We start from the raw sequence: 19,778 nt of genomic DNA, 5'->3' as shown, positions 1-19,778 counted from the left end.
GTACCATAAACAATGAAGTAATATCATTACTAAACATATGCACCAAGTGGTATAGCATCTACATTTTTAGATAAGTTAAGGGAGTTACAGGAAGAAGTAGAGAGCAAAACTATACTAGTGGGTAACTTCAACCTTTCCCTCTCAGAACTAGATCAATCCAACCACAAAATAAACAAGAAAGAAGTTAAGGAGGAATTAGAATAGACAAAGAAGAAAAAAGCTATCACTCTTTGCTGATGATATGATGTTATACTTAGAGAAATCTAGAGAATCAACTGAAAAACTACTTGAAATAACTTTAGCAAAGTTGCAGGATATAAGATAAACCCACATACATCATTGGCATTTCTGTATATTACTAAAAAAGCCCAGCACCAAGAGATAGAAAGAGAAAGTCCATTTAAAGTAACTGTAGAAAATATAAAATATTTGGCAATCTACCTGCCAAGACAAACCCAGGAACTAAATGAACACAATTGCAAAACACTTCTCAACACAAATGAAGTCAGATTTAAATAACTGGAAAAATATCAGTTGTTCATGAGTAGGCCAAGGTAATGTAATAAAAATGACAATTCTACCTAAATTAAATTACTTATTTAGTACCATTCCAATCAAACTACCAAAAATTATTTTGTAGAGCTAGAAAAAATAATAACAAAATTCATCTGGAAGAACAAAAGATCCAGAATATCAAGAAAATTAATGAAAAGAAATAGAGGGGAAGGTGGCCTAGTGATACCAGACATAAAAATGTATTATAAAGCAGCAATCATCAAAACTACTTGGTATTGGCTAATAAATAGAGTGGTGGATAAGTGGAATAGGTTAGGTATACAAGACACAGTAGTCAATTACTACAGTAATCTACTATTTGATAAACCCAAAGACTACTGCTTCTGGGATAAGAACTCATTGTTTGATAAAAACTGCTGGAAAAACTGGAAAATAGTAGGACAAAAACTAGGCATAGACCAACATCTTACACCATATACCAAGATAAGGTTGAAATGGGCACACAATTTAGACAAGCAAATTAGCAAATTAGGAGAGCAAGGAATACTTTACCTGTCAAATCTATTGAGAATGGAAGAATTTATGACCAAATAAGAGGTAGAGAACATCATGAAATGCAAAATGGATAATTTTGATTACATTAAATTAAAAAGGTTTTGCACAAACAAAGCCAATGCAACCAAGATTAGAAGGGAAACAAAGCTGGGAAACAATTTTTACAGCCAGTGTCTGATAAAGGCCTCATTTCTAAATATATAGAAAACTGAGTCAAATTTATAAGAATACAAGTCATTCCCCAATTGATAAATGGTCAAAGGATATGAACAGACAGTTTTCAGAGGAAGAGATTAAAGCTATCTATAGTCATATGAAAAAAAGGTCTAAATTGCTGTTGGTTAGAGAAATGCAAATTAAAACAACTCTGAGTTACCACCTCACACCTATCAGATTGGCTAACATGACAAAACAAGAAAATGGTAAATGTTGGAGATGTGGGAAATTGGAGCACTAATGCATTGTTGGTAGAGTTGTCAACTGATCCAACCATTCTGGAGAGCAATTTGAAACTGCTCAGAGGGCCATAAAACAGTGCATATTCTTTGATTCAGCAATACCACTACTGGGTATGTATCTCAAAGAGATCATAAAAATGGGAAAAGGACCCACATGTACAAAAATATTTATAGCAGCTCTTTTTATGGTGGCAAAGAATTGGAAATTGAGGAGATGCCCATCAATTGGGGAATGGTTGAACAAGTTGTGGTATATGAATGTAATGGAATACTATTGTTGCATAAGAAATGATGAGCAGGCAGATTTCAGAAAAACCTGGAAAGACTTGCATGAACTGATGCTGAGTGAAGTGAACAGAACCAGGAGAACACTGTATGTAGTAACAGCAACATTATGCAGTATCTTACTTTGATGGACTTATTTCTTCTCAGCAATACAATGATCTAAGACAATTCCAAAAGACTCATGGTAGAAAATGCTATCCATATCCAGAGCTATTGGAGTCTGAATACGGATCAAAGCACATTATTTTCCTTTTTTTGTTGTTTTTTTATTTTTTCTTTCTCATGTTTTTCCCTTTTATTCTGATTCTTCTTTCACAACATGACTAATGTGGAAATATGTGTAATGTGATTGTACATGTATAGTCTGTATCAGATTGCAAGCTATCTTGGAGAGGGGGGATGATGGGAAAATTTGGAACTCAAAATCTTATAAAAGTGAATGTTGAAAAATAAAAATAAATAAATTTCTTTTTAAAAATAAATATATTTAAAAAAAACAAAACAAATTTATGGACCCTAGGTTAAGAACACCTACTTTAAATCTTCTAGGATTATAGCCTGTTCTGGGCCCCACTCAAAAGAAACTTGTGGGTGATTTATCAAACATAACCATCCAGATATTCAGGTGAAGAGTGTGAGTTCTCCTGAAGAATCTACTAAGCCTCTAGTATTCTTTTTATATTGTGGGGAAGCATGTGTCAACAAATTTTTCATGACTATCCAATGTCACCTGGGTTATTCCCAAAATCATTACCAAACAGGTTTGACTCAGGATTTTCTTAGAGTTGTTTTCCCATCCCTTCACACTCATATGTGCTACCATCTGATCTAGGGCTTCTGCTACCAAAGTCTCATTGAGGTTGGCTAATTTTATTTCATCAATGTAGTAGTATACAAAATGCCCTCAGTAAAGTAGGACCTCTTTCAGGTCTCCACTTATCAGAATGTGGGAGCATTAGAAAGAGTTCAGTTAGCCTTGGGGAAGGGCAGTGAGTTTATACTGGACCTTTATCTAGGGGAAAGCAAACTACTCCTGACTAGCCTCAGCTATAGGAATAGGGTAAAAAGCATTGGCAAGGTCAGTAAGTCCATACTACTCACCCTGGGCATAGGCTGTGTGGTCTACCACATTGATAAGGATAGGAATGGCTACAGAGATGGGCATGGTGACCCTGTATGACTGTAGAGATGGGTATGGTTCATTCTAAAAGCCTCTAAATGGCATCCACCTTTCTCCTGGGTAATACAGAGTTGTAAGGGGAGAGGATATAACAAAGTACTCAAGCCTCTGTATCACTATAGAAGAAGTATCTTTCATATCCCCAGATATCTAATATTGTTTGGTATTAATTAATACCAAATACAGATATGACTTGGCCAACTCCAAGGGTTACCATTTGGCCCTAGCCACAATAACCTGCATAGAGGTTGCCAAAATGGCTCATACAGGTTACAACTCCCAAAATTTCAATATATCCCTTCCTTTGGTGGTTTGCCCTCCAAAATCAAATATGGAAACTGGGGTACCATGATGGACCCAATGATGGTGCACTGGAATATCAGTATTTTTGCTGTCAGTTATATAGTATCCCTTAGTATTCAAATAGGATTGAGGCTTGAAAGTATGCTCCACTTAGGTGGGGGTGAAGGGAATTTACTGCCTCTATGTTGTATTTCACAGTACAATTTTATTAGCACCCTTGTAGGTTGGTGATTGCTTTCTTATCACCTCCGTATTTCAGGAGACACACCCAAAGCTCCCTCCCTCCATTCCCAGAGCAACTATTTTCATCTATAGATGTGAACATTGATTGCCACTGCTGTCCTATTCAAATTTCACCAGTTGTTCTGCCTATGTTTATGTGGTTATGTGTAAGAGGAAACCCATAGCTAAAGTCCAACAGCATTTGGTGGGGCTGCCCCCAGCAAGCAGGGTCCACTTGCCCCCAGTGTAGGTTGGTCCTAAACTATGGCAGGGCATGTGTAGGCAGGAGTGGTAAGAAGAGACACTGTACATACAGTGCATAAAATCTTATACACAGTGTACATACAGTGCAATACAAACTTATCTCTTTTAGGAACTTCATCTTTTCCTTTCAGAGACCCATAAAAAACTGGATCGAATAAGAATTCATCTTTATGGAGCTAGATGTGTACAAATGCCCATCTAACAATCTAAAAAGGAACAAAGAACTATGTCCATTTGGAGTAATTTAACTGACTTTGCAAAAGTAAGTCTTCTGAGAGCTCTCCCAGCCAATGGAACTCTGTTGTTCTTATTGTGCATACATAGCTTTCTTTTTTTTTTATTAAACATTTGTTAATTTATTTATTTTTAGTTTTCAGCATTCACTTCCACAAGATTTTGAGTTCCAAATTTTCTCCCCATCTCACCTCTCCCCCACCCAAAGACGGCATGCATTCCGAATACCCCTTCCCCTAATCTGCCATCCCTTCTATCACCCCCCTTCTTTTATCCCCTTTCCCTTCTATTTTCCTGTAGGGTAGGATAGATTTCTATGCCCCATTGCCCATTTATCTTATTTCTCAGTTGCATGTGAAAACTATTTTTGACACTTGTTTTTAATACTTTGGGTTCCAAATTTTCTCCCATCCTCCCTCCCCACCCACCCTCATTGAGGAATCAAGCAACTCAATACAGGTTATACATGTGTAGTCATGCAAAACATCTCCATAGTAGTCATGTTGTGAAAAACTAACTATATTTCCCTTCATCTATCCCACCCCCCATTTATTCTATTCTTTCCTTTAACCCTGTCCCTTCTCAGAAGAGTTTGCTTCTGGTTACCCCCTGCCCTAATATGCCCTCCCTTCTATCATCCCCACTCTCTTATCCCCTTCCCCCTATTTTCCTGTAGGATAAGATAGATTTCCATACCCAATTGAGTGTGTATGTTATTTCCTCCTTCAGCCAATTCTGATGAGAGTAAGATTCACTCATTCCCTCTCACCTTCCTCCACTTCCCCTCCACTGTAAAAGCTTTTTCTTGTCTGTTTTATGTGAGATAATTTACCCCATTTTATCTCTCTGTTTCTCCTTCTCCCAGTACAACCCTCTCTCACCCCTTAATTTTATTTTTTAGATATCACCCCTTCATCTTCAATTCACCCTGTGCCCTATATTTACCTATCTATCTATCTATCTATCTGTCTATCTATCTATCTATCTATCTGTCTGTCTGTCTGTCTGTCTGTCTGTCTGTCTATCTATCTATCTATCTATCTATCTACATGTATATATATATATATATGTATGTGTGTGTGTATTTTCCCTTCCAATACTATATTTTCCCTACCCTAATACTAGCAAAGGTCTCATGAGTTACAAATATCATCTTTCTATGTAGGAATGTAAACAATTCAACTTTAATAAGTCACTTATGATTTCTCTTTCCTGTTTACCTTTTCATGCTTCTCTTGAAAGTCAAATTTCTATTCAACTCTGGTGTTTTCATCAAGAATGCTTGAAAGTCCTTTGTGTCATTGAATATCCATTTTTTCCCCTGAAGGATTATACTCAGTTTTTCTGGGTAGGTGATTCTTGGCTGTTATCCTTGCTCCTTTGACCTCTGGAATATCATATTTCAAGCCCTCAAATCCCTTCATGTAGAAGCTGTTAAATCTTGTGTTATCTTGATTGTGTTTCCACAATACTTGAAATGTTTCTTTCTGGCTGCTTGCACTATTTTCTCCTTGACCTGGGGACTCTGGAATTTGGCTATAATATTCCTAGGAGTTTTCCTTTGGATATCTCTTTCAGGAGATGATTGGTGGATTCTTTCCATTTCTATTTTACCCTCTGGTTCTAGAATATCAGGAAAGTTTTCCTTGATAATTTCTTGAAAGAAATGCCTAGGTTCTTTTTTTTGATCATGGCTTTCAGGTAGTCCAATAATTTTTAAATTATCTCTCCTGGATCTATTTTCCAGGTCAATTGTTTTTCCAATGAGATTTTTCACAGCCTTCTATTTTTTCATTCTTTTGGTTTTGTTTTACAATTTCTTGATTTCTCATGAAGTCATGAGCTTCCATTTGCTCCCATCTGAATTTTAAGGAAGTGTTTTCTTCAGTGAGCTTTTGGACTTTCTTTTCCATTTGGCCAATTTTGCTTTTTAGGGCATTCTTCTCCTCATTGGCTTTTTGGACCTCTTTTGCCATTTGGGTTAGTCTATTTTTTAAGGTGTTATTTTCTTCAGTATTTTTTTGGATCTCCTTTAGCAAACTGTTGACTTGTTTTTCATGATTTTCTTGCATCACTCTCATTTCTCTTCCCGTTTTTTCCTTTACTTCTCTTACTTGCTTCTCAAAATCCTTTTTGAGCTCTTCTGTGGCCTAGGACTGATTCATATTTTTCTTGGAAGCTTTGGATGTAGGAGCTTTGACTTTGTTGTCTTTTTTGGTTCTATCAAAAGATTTTCTTCGTCACCAAAGTAATATTCTGTGGTCTGAGTTTTTTTTTTTTTTGCACTGTTTACTCATGATTCCAGCCAATTACTTGAGTTTTAAATTCTTTTCAGAGATACTCCTAGGGACCTGTAAATTTTTAGTTCTTCCAAGGTGGTATTTACTCCTTTCCAAGCCTGTGCTCTGATTGATGAGTGACCACAAGCACTCTTTTCTGCCTTGGAACTGTGAGGAGGATTCCCTTTCCACCACCACCACAAGCTCCACCACACTAGCACTCCTCCTCGCCCCAGGACCACCACCCAAACTGTGACCCAGATCCAAGCAAGGACAAAGCAAGAGAATCCTGCCTCAGTACCAACAGAGATCCCTGTGATCCTCCTCTGATCAGCCACTAGATTCCCCCATCATCTATGGGCCTGGAGCTCTGGAAACAGCCGCCACTCCGGAGTTGCACCAGGACTGGGGTCAGACTGAACTCCTGTCTCACCACAGTCAAACAGACCTTTCCTACTGACCTTCTAAGTTGTCTTTGGTGTTTGTGGTTGAGAAGTCTGGAAACCACCACAGCTCCCCTTGATTCAATCCCCTGAGGACTGCTCCAGGTTTGCTGAGGCCCAGTCTTTGCTGCCATGACCCATACTGAACTGCTGCACTCCTCTCCCAACCCAGTGCAATAAACCTTTCCAATCAACCATCCAGGTTGTCTTGAACTGGAAATGTGTTTCACTATTTCTTTTTGTGGGTTCTGCTGCTCTAGAATTTGTTTAGAGCCATTTTTTTTTTTTACAGATATTTGGAGGGGTTTAAGGGAGAGCTCAGGAAAGTCACTGCTTTAATCTGCCATCTTGCCTCTGCCCCCCTATACATAGCTTTCTTTAGATGACCTTTAGTAGCCAATGCTCTAGAAATGCATCAGATTTTCTGTTTAAACTTCTACAATCAATCAACCTAGTTCCTTGGTGGTGAAAGCCAATATACCATCAGCCCCCTTTGTGAAGGAAATCATACTATGGAAGATAATAAGATTTTGGTTTTCCTATCATCAATTCTCAAGGTTCCTCTGTAAACTCATTCTTAATCTCTTATCTTAATGCTCTGGTCTCAGTGGAAAGTGGTACATCTTCCAGCAAATCCTCTGGGTCAGAGACCTGTCATCTATGATTCTTATCTGTTCCACCTTCATCAGAACCACCCTATTCACTTGTGCTGTTACCATATTTGTCAGCTAACCCCTCAGTTTCTATTTGCTCATCCTAAAATGAAAGTTCTCTCTTCAGTTGCTGAATGTGCCAGACCAGTTTTCTTCAAGAATTCTTATGCTGGCATAACCCACGGTATAACTCTGGGTATCTTTACCCCAACTTCTACCTTCACTAATTAGTCAGGAGCCCAAAATTAGACTCTATTTCCTCTTGAGGACTGCTTCATTATGTCAGACAATTGTAAAGGAGGTGATAATGGCAGAAGACATTTTGGGGTGTGTGAGATGAAGAAGAATAGAGAAAAGGGAGCTCTCAGCAAATGACCTAAATTTTTTCATTAAATTATGAGACCAGGTTCTTAGCTGAGAGAGTGGGAGGAAAAAGAGCTATGAGAGGTTTGAGGAGCTATGAAAAGGTTTAGCCAAGCCACTCTGGCAAGTAGGAGAGTGAGTTAATTAAGGAGATGTAAGAAGCTTGCCTTTCAGAAGTGAAGGCCCAGTTGAGGTTATATAATGTGGACTTGGTCACCATAGTGCCATTATTTTCTCCAGCATCATTCATCACCACATGTATAAATAGTAAAGGCAGAAAATGGTGGGAGTGATCTAAAGGCCAGGAAAAGAGGCAAGGAACTTGAGAGAAGAGGACAACATAGAACTGAACTGGTTCACCAAGAAGTCAATTTGGGCAAGTCAGGAAGGTATAGCTAGTGCAGGGTAATGGCCTAAGAAAGAACTGAGGAGTCTAGGGATTAGAAGTCACATTATGGATGAAGAACAGGGTTTGGGGTTGCAAGGCAGAGGGAAAAGTAGAATAACAATGATTGTGATCAGATAAGGGAATTTCAGAGTTCATGAATATGAAAACAGATCACTTGTGGGTGATAGTAAAATCAGTGATATGGCCATCTCTGTATGTGGCTTAATTGGAGTTGAAGAACTACAAGGTCTAGGTATCCGAGGGAGTATCAATATATATGTTGAAGTCTGAGGGCAGAAGTTGAGGAGGAGAGAAAGACTATGAGCAGGGCATCAAATTCATTGAGGAAAGATGGGGAATGTCCTGGAGGTTGATTAACAATAGCAACTAGAGTTTTGATTGGGTAATAAATGTGGATTGAGTAAATCTCCAAAGTTACTGAGTGATAGTGATAGAGGGAGAACTTGCAGGTAGCAATGGGGAACAAGGAGTATTCCAATGCCCCCACCATGACCACAGACTTGGGGAGAAGGAGGAAGGATGATAAAAGTGAAAGTACAACAAAAGTTAGAAAGGGTGGCCCCTAGGGAGGATGGTCATTCAGAGGGAGCCAGGTTTCAGTGAAAAATAGATGAAAGGATGGAAAAAGGAAATTATTTAAGATGAAAGCAAGTTTGTTACTTATGGAGCAGACATTCATCAAAATGGAAAGGGTGGATAACTTTAGAATGGAATATTGGTGGGGGGGAATTGGAATTAGGGAATGGTAAGTGATTGGGCAGTGACGAACAGAGAATGTGGTTTGAATGATCACATCCTGGAGTTCAGAACCATTGGAATGGGGAGGGAACAACTAGAGGGAATTTGTTTACCATTGTGCAATTTTGAGTTCATGTAAGTTTCCACTGACCATGAGGAGTTTGGCCTCAGGGTCAAATTCTTTCAGGACCTTAGGCAGTTCAGGGAACAAGTTTTGAGAGTTGAAGGAATGGTGTTACTTTATTTCCTCCCAATGCAGGAAACCAGGCTGGAGATGTGACAGAATGGCATTTCTCCTCTTTCCTGGAAAGGACAAGTCTAATCCTTAATAGAATGAATGGGTGTTTCTTCTCTTACACCCTGAGGTAAGAAACTTGTTGTGATGGAATGGCAATTTTTTTCCCTTTCCTCACAGGCAGGAGATTGGTGAATAATAATAATAATGGTAATAATAATGATAGTAATAATAATAACAATATCTAGCATTTGTATAGTGTTTAAGTTTTACAAAATGCTTTGCAAAATATTATCTCATTTGATCCTCAAAATAACCCTTAAAGGTAGGTGCTATTATTATATCCACTTTGCAGATGAGGCTACTGAGGCAAACAGAGTTTAAGTAATATACTCAGGTTATATTATTCAGCTAGTAAGTTTCTGAAACTGGATTTGAACTCAAGTCTTTCTGATTCCAGGCCCTGCATTCTATCTATTTCACCATGAGAACTAACAGCTTGGCACAAAAGGAACAAAACTTTGCCCAAGCAACAAATTCTCTAAAAATAGAATAGACCATACTGAAGCCAGTAATTTTATGAGTCAACAAAAAATATTAAAACAAAGATGAAAGACTTTTAAAAAGATGAAAATGTAAGGTGTCTCATAGCAAAAGCAACTGACCTAGAAAACAGAGCTAAGGAGAAAAAATTTAAGAATTGTTGGAATACCTGAAAGCCATGACTAGAAAAAGACCCTAACCATCTATTTAAAGAAAAATGCCTAGCTCTCTTAGAACCAGTGGGCAAAGTGGAAATAGAATTCACCAGTCATCTCCTGAAGACAATCCCAAAATGAAAATTCCTAGCAACATCACAACAAATTCAGAGATTCCGGGTCAAAGAAAATAATACTTTAAGCAACCAAAAGAAAGAATTCAAGTAGCACACAACCATAGTCAGGATCACACATGATTAGCAACTACCACTATTAAGGAGTGAAGAACCTGTAGTATGATATTCCAGAAGGCAAGAATATAGGCTTACAGCCAAGAATAACTTGCCCAGTAAAACTGAGTAGAATGTTGTAGGGGGAGAAATGAATCTTTAATGAAATAGAAGACTTATAAGTATACTTGATGCAAAGACCAGAACTGTATAGAAATGTTGAAGTTCAAATACAGAAGTGAAGAGAAACACAAAAAGAAACTTGAATGAACAATGATAAAGGACTAAATTACATTCTAATATGGGGAAATGATATTTGTGTCCTTACTGAACTCTATCATCATCAAGGGTCAGAAAGGTAGTCTAAACAGACAAGGCCTGGGAGTGTTTCTGTTATGTGTTGATGATTTTAAGAGAAGGATGGAAAGGGAAAAAGAGGAATACCCTGGGGCGAAGGGAAGGGAAAAGAACATTAGTCAAAATTATCTCACATAATCAGAATGTTCAAGAACACATCTATACAAACAAGGAGGAAGGGATGGAAGGAGCAGTTGACATTTCAACCTCACTCTTTGGCCAGTGGAAGGAAGAATACACACAGCACCACAGAGTTGGGTACAGATACATTTAACTCCACAGGGGAAAAGAAGGTAAAAGGAGAAGGTAGAGAAGGGGATTTAGAGGGAAGGGAAATCAAGAGAGAGAATAGTCCTAAGAAAAACAAATTCTAACTAAAGACATAGAAGATTATCAATAACTCTTTTTGAGAGAGCAAAGAATGGGTATCTGAGGAAGTCCTCATTAACTGGAGAATGGCTAAACAAATTATTTTATAGGAATATTATAAAATACTATTGTGTTATAATAAATGATGATGGGGGTGCTTTCAGAGAAACCTGTATGAACTAATCTGAGTGAAATGAAAAGCACCAGAAGAACAGTTTATAAAATGACAACAATATTGTAAAGACAAGGTGTTAGAAGAATTAGGAACTCTGATCACTATAATGATCAACCAAAATTCCAGAGGACTAATGATAAAACATTTTACCCATCTTATAATAGAGAGGTGGAAGGCGCAGAGTATGTAATGGCACACACACAAGCACACACATATGTGTATTCTTTAAGGAACCAAAAGAAAGAATTCAAGTACCAGGGAACCACAGTCAAGATCACACATGCTACCACTATTAAGGAGTGGATATATATATGTGTGTGTGTGTGTATGTGTGTGTGTGTGTGTGTGTGTATAAGCATATGTGTGTTTGTGTTTGCGTGTGTGTGTGTGTGTGTGTGTGTGTGTGTGTGTGTGTATTTTGCATATACATATACATGCATTTTTTTTCTTTCGGACACATTCTTTTGGACATGGCCAAAGCAAAAATTTGTTTTGCTTGACTATACATGTTTGTAACAGTGGTTTTGCTTTTCTTTTGTTCTTAATTGGCGAGCAGGTGGAAGCAAGAGAAGGCAGATTTTTGTTAATAAAAAAATAATTAAAAAGAAAAATATTTAAAAGGAAAATTATATTATCCTTTGATCATCTAATAGTTCTCAACCTTATACCTTTGAATCAGTCCCTTATATTTTGAATATAAAACTTTTATCAGAGAAACTTGCTTCAGAGGCTTTTCCCTAGCTATTATAAAAGAATTTCAAAAAGCCTCTAATATAGTAAATCTGATAAGTCTGCATCTTTCCAATGATTTTATGTTAAAAAGAGTAATTCCTGAAGTTCCAAGTAAAATAGGATGTTTTAAACCATAAAATGTCAAACTTCATAAAGTTTTATCTTTTGTGAAGGTAGCATTGATTGGGGTTAGAAAATATAGGGAGAGTGAATTAAACTGTAAAAAAGGTGTAGTTTTAATGGGAGTTGGTGATGAAAGTCAGTTGTGAAGTCAGGAGATTAGACAAGGGTTAAAAACCATTTTCAACCAATTTTGGTATTGGAACTTGTCCTCAGTTCTTACCCCTAACTATTTTTTCCAATGTTACCTGAGTCCCAAAGTCCTTTAGTATGGATTTCTCTCTTCATTGGTGGAGGGCAATGCCCTGCACCTGTGTGAGGGGTAAAGTGGAGTTAGGGAGAGAGCAAGAGAGAGAAGTTCATTTTCTTTAAGCTCAAGAGTCTCTTTGTGCTCTGCACAAATTTCTTTATTTCCTTTTTCTTTCTTTCTTTCTTTCTTTTTTTTTTTGGTGAGGCAATTGGGATTAAGTGACTTGCCCAGGATCATACAGCTAGTGAGTGTCAAGGGTCTGGTCTAAGATCACATTTGAACTCAGGTCCTCCTGACTCCAGGGCCAGTACACTATCCACGGCACCACCTAGCTGCCCTTAAGATCTTCATTTCTTTAAGGAACACTTTGTAATTGAATCTATACAATGCTTTAGCAAGTTGAACTTCATGCATTTTGTAGTTCTTTGGAATAGGATTTCCCTTGCTATTATTGCTTCTTTAATTTTGTTATTATTATATAGTTATGCAATTTATTTTTGAGGGTTTATTTTGCAGCCTGCAACTTTGCTGAAGCTATTAATCGTCTTGATTAATATCTTTGCTGATTCTCTTGAATTTTCCAAGTATACCATCATACTATCAGCAAATAAGGATAATTACTTATCTTTATGCCTTTAATCTCTTTTTCTTGTCTTATTGCTGTTGCTAGCACTCCAGAATGGTTTCAGATAATAGTGGGTAGAGTGGACGTCTTTGCTATACTATATTAGAAAAGGTTCTAATGTATGTCAATTGCCTATGATGCATATATTTTTGTTTTATGTACTTTTATGATACATATCCTGTTATGCCTATGCTTTGTAGAGTTTTTATGAAAAATGAGTGTTATGCTTTGACAAAAGTTTTTTCTGTGTCTAGTCCTGGGCCCTTTTCTCTTCTCCCTCTATACCACTTCACTTGGTGATTTCATCAGATCCCATGGACTTAATTACCATCATTATGTTGATGATTCTCAAATCTATATTTCCTGCCCCAATCTCTTTTCTGACCCACAGTTTCACATCTCTAACTGATTTTTCAGACATCTTGAACTGGATGTCCAGTAGACATCTTAAACTTAATATGTCCAAAACAGAACTCATTATCCTTCCCCCTTAAACCCTTCCATCCTCCTACCTTCCCTATTACTATAGATAGCAACATCATTCTCCCAGTCACTCAGGCTGACAACCTAGGAGTCATTCTGAACTCCTCACTTTCTCTCACCATCCATATCAGATCTGATGTCAAGGCCCTACCAGCTTCACCTTTGCAACATCTCTCTGATACACCACCTTCTCTCCTCTGACACTGCCACTATTCTAGTGCAGGTCCTCATCACCTCACACCTTGATTATTGCAACAGTCTGCTGCTAGGTCTGCCTGCCTCAATTCTCTCCCCACTCTAATCCATCCTCCATTAAGCCACTAAAGTGATTTTCCTAAAATGAAGGTCTAATTATGTCACTTCCACCCCCCCACCCCAACACACACTCAATAGACTCTAGTGTCTTCCTATTGCCTCCACGAGCAAATAAAAAGTTTTCCATTTGGTATTTAAAGCCCTTCATAATGCAGCCCCCTCCTACCTTTCCAGTCTTCTTATACCTTACTCCCTGACAAGTAGCGTTTGATCCAGTGTAACTGGCTTCCTTCTCTAGGCTCTGGGCATTGTCTCTGGCTGTCCCTCATGCCTGGAATGCTCTCCTTCCTCCTCCCTGACTACTGGGCTCCATGGCTTCCCTTACTCCCAACTAAAATCCCACCTTCTACAGGAAACATTCCCAAACCCCTCTTAATTCCAGTGCCTTTTCTCAGCTGATTACTTCCTCCTTATTCTGTATATAGCTTGCTTTGTATATATTTGTTTGCATGTTGTCTAGCCCATTAGATTATAAACTCCTCGAGAGCAGAAACTGTCTTTTGCCTATTTTTACATCTTCTAGCACTTAGCATAGTTACTGAGCAAATTTGGGGGCTTAGAATTTAAATCTCAAAGGCACTGGAAGGAAGTGTGTATGTGTGTGTGTGTGTGTGTGTGTGTATATGTGTGTGTGGGGGGGACTGGATTGGATGGTGAGTTGTAAATCCATGTAAGAGCTACCTAACAAGCCAACAAGCCTATGCAGCCTTGCTGAAGGGAGTATGGTAAACAGTGGGGTGCTGAATGAGCACTTGTTAATGGGGTTAGAGAATACTGGCCTTCTCTGCTATTATTAAGTTTTTACTCTCTTTGGTTTCTTGGTGTCCCAGGCCATTGAGATGGATGAAATTGCTTTATCTGTGATACAAGATTACTATTTTCAAGAAGTTTGAGAGGTTATGAAAATCAGAAAAAATGTCTAGTCTTCCATTTTGTTGGTCATATGACCCAGAAGTTAGGTTTTTGTTTTATTTTGTTTTGTTTTGTGAGGCAATCGGAGTTAAGTGACTTGTCCAGGGTTACGCAGTTAGTAAATGTCAAGTGTCTGAGGCTGGATTTGAACAGAAATTAGTTTTTTAAAAGTGGCGTATGTATACTATACTTGTGTTTAGGATTATATTGTGTCAAAATGAAAGTTAATTAAATTGAAAGTTGGGCCTGTCAACTATTAGGGGGAAAAAAGGACCAGTAGGACTGTAAGCTAATGAGAAAATTCATTATTTCTTTGAATTCGGACATTTAGACAATTAAACAATTAGACAATAAAAAGGTATCACCTTCCTGATGTCATGGCCCTCTTCAAGAATGAAGGACAAACAACAACCTGTGAATAGTACGAGCTGCACCTCTGGGGATCAACTGACCAGTTCCACTTGGGCAATGCAGCTCCTTCCTCCTCTCCCTCTCCCTCTCCCTCTCCTTCTGCCTTTTCCAGTTCTCAGTTTGACTGAGGCAATTCTCATTCAGTGATTAAGACTAGGTGAGAAATGAAGAAAAGATCTGCTTTACCTAGTCAAAAAAAAAAAAAATCCGTCCAGGTTTTTGGCCAGAACAGAAACAGTTGCTATTTACATTCACTCTGAGCCATCAGGGCCCAAACAATGACCAATTGGGGCTTGGACTGGGACCTATTGTGGGCCAATCAATGAGAACCAGAGTGATTTGGGATTAAGGCATGGTCCTTAAGAAAGAAATTTAGCCTGTAAACTCCAAGATGTCTTGCAAGGTTTCAGTGATCAAAATTTACATTCCTTAGGGCAGGTAAGGGTAAGGGATGCAGGGACACTAAATTGGGGCAATCTCCCAGTTGTCCTGATCTGTATCTTGCCACTGGGCCCTTATGGTTCTGGAGAAGAAAGTGAGACTGGTGACTATGCACAGCCCTCCCTCACTTATATCCAATTTATTTGCATGTCATGTCATCATCTTCCTGATGTCATGGTCCTCTTCAAGAACAAAGGACAAACAACAAACAAAATAGGCAAACATTTTTTGGCTGCTATATTTAATTCTAATTAAAGGGTAGACAACACATAAAAGGGTGGTGACTAGAAAGATGTGTTTTGGTTTGGAAACTTACCCGGGGGTATACTAGAACCAGCCCCCACTGGCTCTGAGTCAATTGTTAAATACTCTGGGTGAGCATTTAAACCTCTAAAATTGACAATCAGGGATTGATTTTTTGTTTTGTTGATTGTCTAAACTTTCTAAAATAACATAGAAAATAATAATGTAGATTAAACTTTAAATGCCATGCATTTTCCGAGAGTCAGTTGTTAAACATTTACCAGCAAATTACTGTTTATAGGGATAGTGAGTCACAGGGGAGAAGAATGCTACACATGATTCAGCAACAGTGTTTTTTATTGTATTTGTATATTATTGATTTGACCATACTTCTAGACTTGGAGAAGACAGGAAGGGTGTTTAAAGAGGAAGAATAAATGAAAAAATAGGAGTTTGAAGATGAGATAATGGGGACAACAAAGTCAGAAGGTATTGGGAGAAAGATTTTCCTGAATTTTTGTCATTCTAAGATGTCTCCTGTGTTTGTTGATTTGAGGTAGGAGTTAGGGGTAGATCAGTGGAATGAGATAGTAGAGTCAAGGGAGAAATTTTTTTCTGAAGATACATTTCTCATATGATACTTTTTAAAAATCACTCTTCTATTCTTTGGTGCAACATTTTTGAACTCCTTGCTTGGAATATCTCAAAGTGTTCTTACCAACTACCACAGAGAGAGAGAGAAAGAGCCAGGTAGCCATCACTCTATAAGCCTTAGTTTTGGGAGCTCTCAAGCCAGAGACAGTAAGGGGATTGGTCAACTGGTCATAAAGAGATTACATAACACCCTTGTCCTAGCACTAGGTGTAGGATAGAGTACTATTTGGCAAATCTATTGTGCATATTGACTTCTGGGTCACAGTTCCAAGGCAGAGAGGAGAGCTTTCAGTTACAAGAGTGGCTGCAAATGATTAGGTAAGGGCTTTGGGTAAGGACTAAAGCTCAGTCCAGAACAGCAGTGACCACATCTTTTCCCAATTCAAAATACCTTGGAAGCACCAAGAACTTCCAATCCCCCAAAATTAGCTCTGAAAACAGCAATACAAAAAAACCCCTGAAACTCAGGACAGTGCTTAAGCCCCCACTCCCACCCCAGTTGAGCAGTGCCCAACTGTTAACATAAAGTAAAAAGTCAAGAAATAGGCTGGGAAAATGAGCAAACGATAAAAAAAAAAAAGCCTGATCCACAAAGCAACTATGGTGACAGGGAAGATCAAGACACAAACTCAGAAGACAATGATGTCAAAATAGTTACAAGTAAAACTTCAAAGAAAAATGCAAATTTGCCATAAGGCTAACAAGAATTCCTGGAAGAGCTAAAAATTATTTTCAAAATCAAATAAGACTGGTAGAGGAAAATTGGGAGCGGGGAATGAGAGTAATGCAAGAATATTATAAAAGACAACTTAGAGGAGCAAAGAAAGAGGACCAAAAAAAAAACATTGAGGAAAATCAAAACCTTAAAAACAAAATTGGTCAAATAGTAAAAGAGGTACCAAATCTCACTGAAGAAAAAAAAATCCTTTCAAAAACAGAATTGAACAAATGGTAAAAGAGGTATAAAATTTCACTGATGAAAATAACTTCTTAAACAGCAGAATTGGTCAAATGGGAAAAGCTCACTTAAGAAAATAATTCCTTAAAAAATTAGAATTGGGCAAGTAGAAGCTAATGACTCCTTAAGATATTCTCCCTGCCCCCCCCCAAAAGTTGAAAGAATGAAAAAATAGAAGAAAATATAAATATCTCATTGGAATAACAACCAACCTAGAATATAGATCGAAGAGAGATAATTTCAGAATTATTTGACTACCTTTAAGCCATGATCAAAGAAAGAGCCTAGAAACCATATTTCAAGAAATTGCAAAGGAAAACTGCCCTGATATCTTGGAACCAGAGGGTAAAATAGAAATGGAAAGAATCCACCTCCTGGAAGAGATTCCTAAAGGAAAACTCCTGGTAGCTCCCAAGTCAAGGAGAAAATACTACAAGCAACAAGAAAGAAATCATTTAAATGTTGTGGAGGCAGTCAGGATCACACAAGATTTAGCCATTACCACATTAATGGAGCAGAATATGGCTTGGAGACTTGGAATGATTGTTGTCCTTCATACTCAAAGAGGACCAAAATAACATCACTATGTTGGGGTCAAGGTGCAGTGTGTCTAACTGTGACTGATCAGACCAATACAAGCTTGGAAAGTTCTGCCACAGATTGGGCACAAATAGTCCATATGAATATTTGGAGTGAAGATGTCTCTAAATGTATGGGTTAGAATATGACATTCTGGAAGGCAAAGGAGCTAAGATTACAGCCAAGAATAACCTACCCAGCAATCCTTCAGGGGAAAAAATAGATATTTAATGAAATAGAGGACTTTCAAGTATTTCTGATAAAAAGACCAGAGCTGAATAGAAAATTTGACATTCAAACACAAGACTTTTAGAAGTATAAAAAGATAAACATGAAAGAGAAATCACAAGAGACATGATAAAGTTAAATTATTTACATTCCTATATGGTAAAATGATATATGTAGCTCCTAAAAATTTTATCATTATTAAGACAATTAGAAAGAATCATAGAGGGCATGGATGTGAGTTGAGTATGTTGGGATGATCTCCAAAAGATAAAATGGATATGTAAGAAAGAGGAATGGACTGGGAGAAGACGGAAAAGAGAAGAATGGGGAAAATTTGGAGTTTGGAGCAGAATCTATTATGCTTCAGCTGAAGTAAAAAAAAATGCAAGAGCAGCAATTATGATCTCAAATAAAGCAAAAACAAAAATAGACCTAATTAAAGAGATAATGAAGGAAATTATATATTCCTAAAAGATACCATAGACACTGAAGTAATATCAATATTAAACATATACACACCACATGGCATAACATCCAGATTATTAAAGGAAAGATTACATGAATTAGAGGAGGAAATAGATAGTGGGGGCCTCAATTTGCCCATCTCAGAACTAGATAAATCGAGCTATAAAATAAATTAGAAAGAAGTTAAGGAATTCAATAGAATTTTTGAAAAGCTAGATATGATAGATTGCTGGAGAAAAATGAATGGGAATAGAAAGGAGTAAACCTTTTTACTCCTTCACATCTTCATAACAACAAAGCATGTCTTAGGGCATTTAAACTTCACAAACACATACAGAAAAGCAGTAATATTATATGTATCTTTTTTGGACAATAATGGAATAAAAATTACATTCAATAAGGGGCCTTAGAAGCATAGATTAAAAATGAATTGGAAACTAAATAATCCAATCTTAAAGAATGAGTGGGTCAAAGAACAACTACTAGAAACTATTTTATTAAAGGTAATGACAACAATGAGATAATATACCAAAATTTGTGGAATGCAGCCAAAGTAGTACTTACGGGAAATTTTATATCTAAATGCTTACATGAATAAAATAGAGAAAAAGCAGATCAAACAAATCAACTAAAATGAGAAAAAAAATTAAGAATTCCCAATTAAATGTCAAAATGGAAATCCTGAAAATAAAAGGAAAGATTAATAAAATTCAAAGTAAAAAAAACAAAACACTGAATTAACAAAAACAACCTAGGAGGTAAAAAAGGAATAAAATATATTAAAGTTGATTAGTTTGATTTTAAAAAAGAAAGGAGAAAATCTAATCATTATCAAAAACAAAAAGTGTGAATGCATCACCAATGAAGATCAAATCAAAATAATTATTTGGGATTATTTTGCCCATTTATATGCCAGTAAAACTAACAATATAAGGGAAATGGATGAATATTTACAAAAATACAAATTGCACAGATTGAAAAGAGGAAATGAAACACTTAAATAACTGATTAAACAAGCCATCAGTGAGTAATAAGAAAAAAATCCCCCAGACCAACATGGATTCACAAGTAAATTTTACAAAACTTTTAAAAAACAGTGAATTCCAATATTATGTAAACTATCTGAAAAAATAGGTAAAGAGTCCTACCAAATTCCTTTTATGACATAACTATATGAACTGATGCAAAGTGAAGTGAGTAGAACCAAAAGAATATTGACCATAGTAACAGCAATATTATAACAATAATCAACTGTGAAAGACAGTTACTCTAATCAATAAAATGATCCAAGATAATTTCAAAGGAACCATCATGGAAAATGTTATCCACCTCTAGAGGGAGAATCGATGAACTCTTGAGTGCTGTTTGAATAGTACTTTTGTTCATTTATTTATTT

The sequence above is a fragment of the Vombatus ursinus genome, unplaced genomic scaffold, assembly GCF_900497805.2.
Source record: "Vombatus ursinus unplaced genomic scaffold, bare-nosed wombat genome assembly UNPS02004704.1, whole genome shotgun sequence".
Classification (NCBI taxonomy): Eukaryota; Metazoa; Chordata; class Mammalia; order Diprotodontia; family Vombatidae; genus Vombatus; species Vombatus ursinus.
This window is presented reverse-complemented; position numbering follows the sequence as displayed.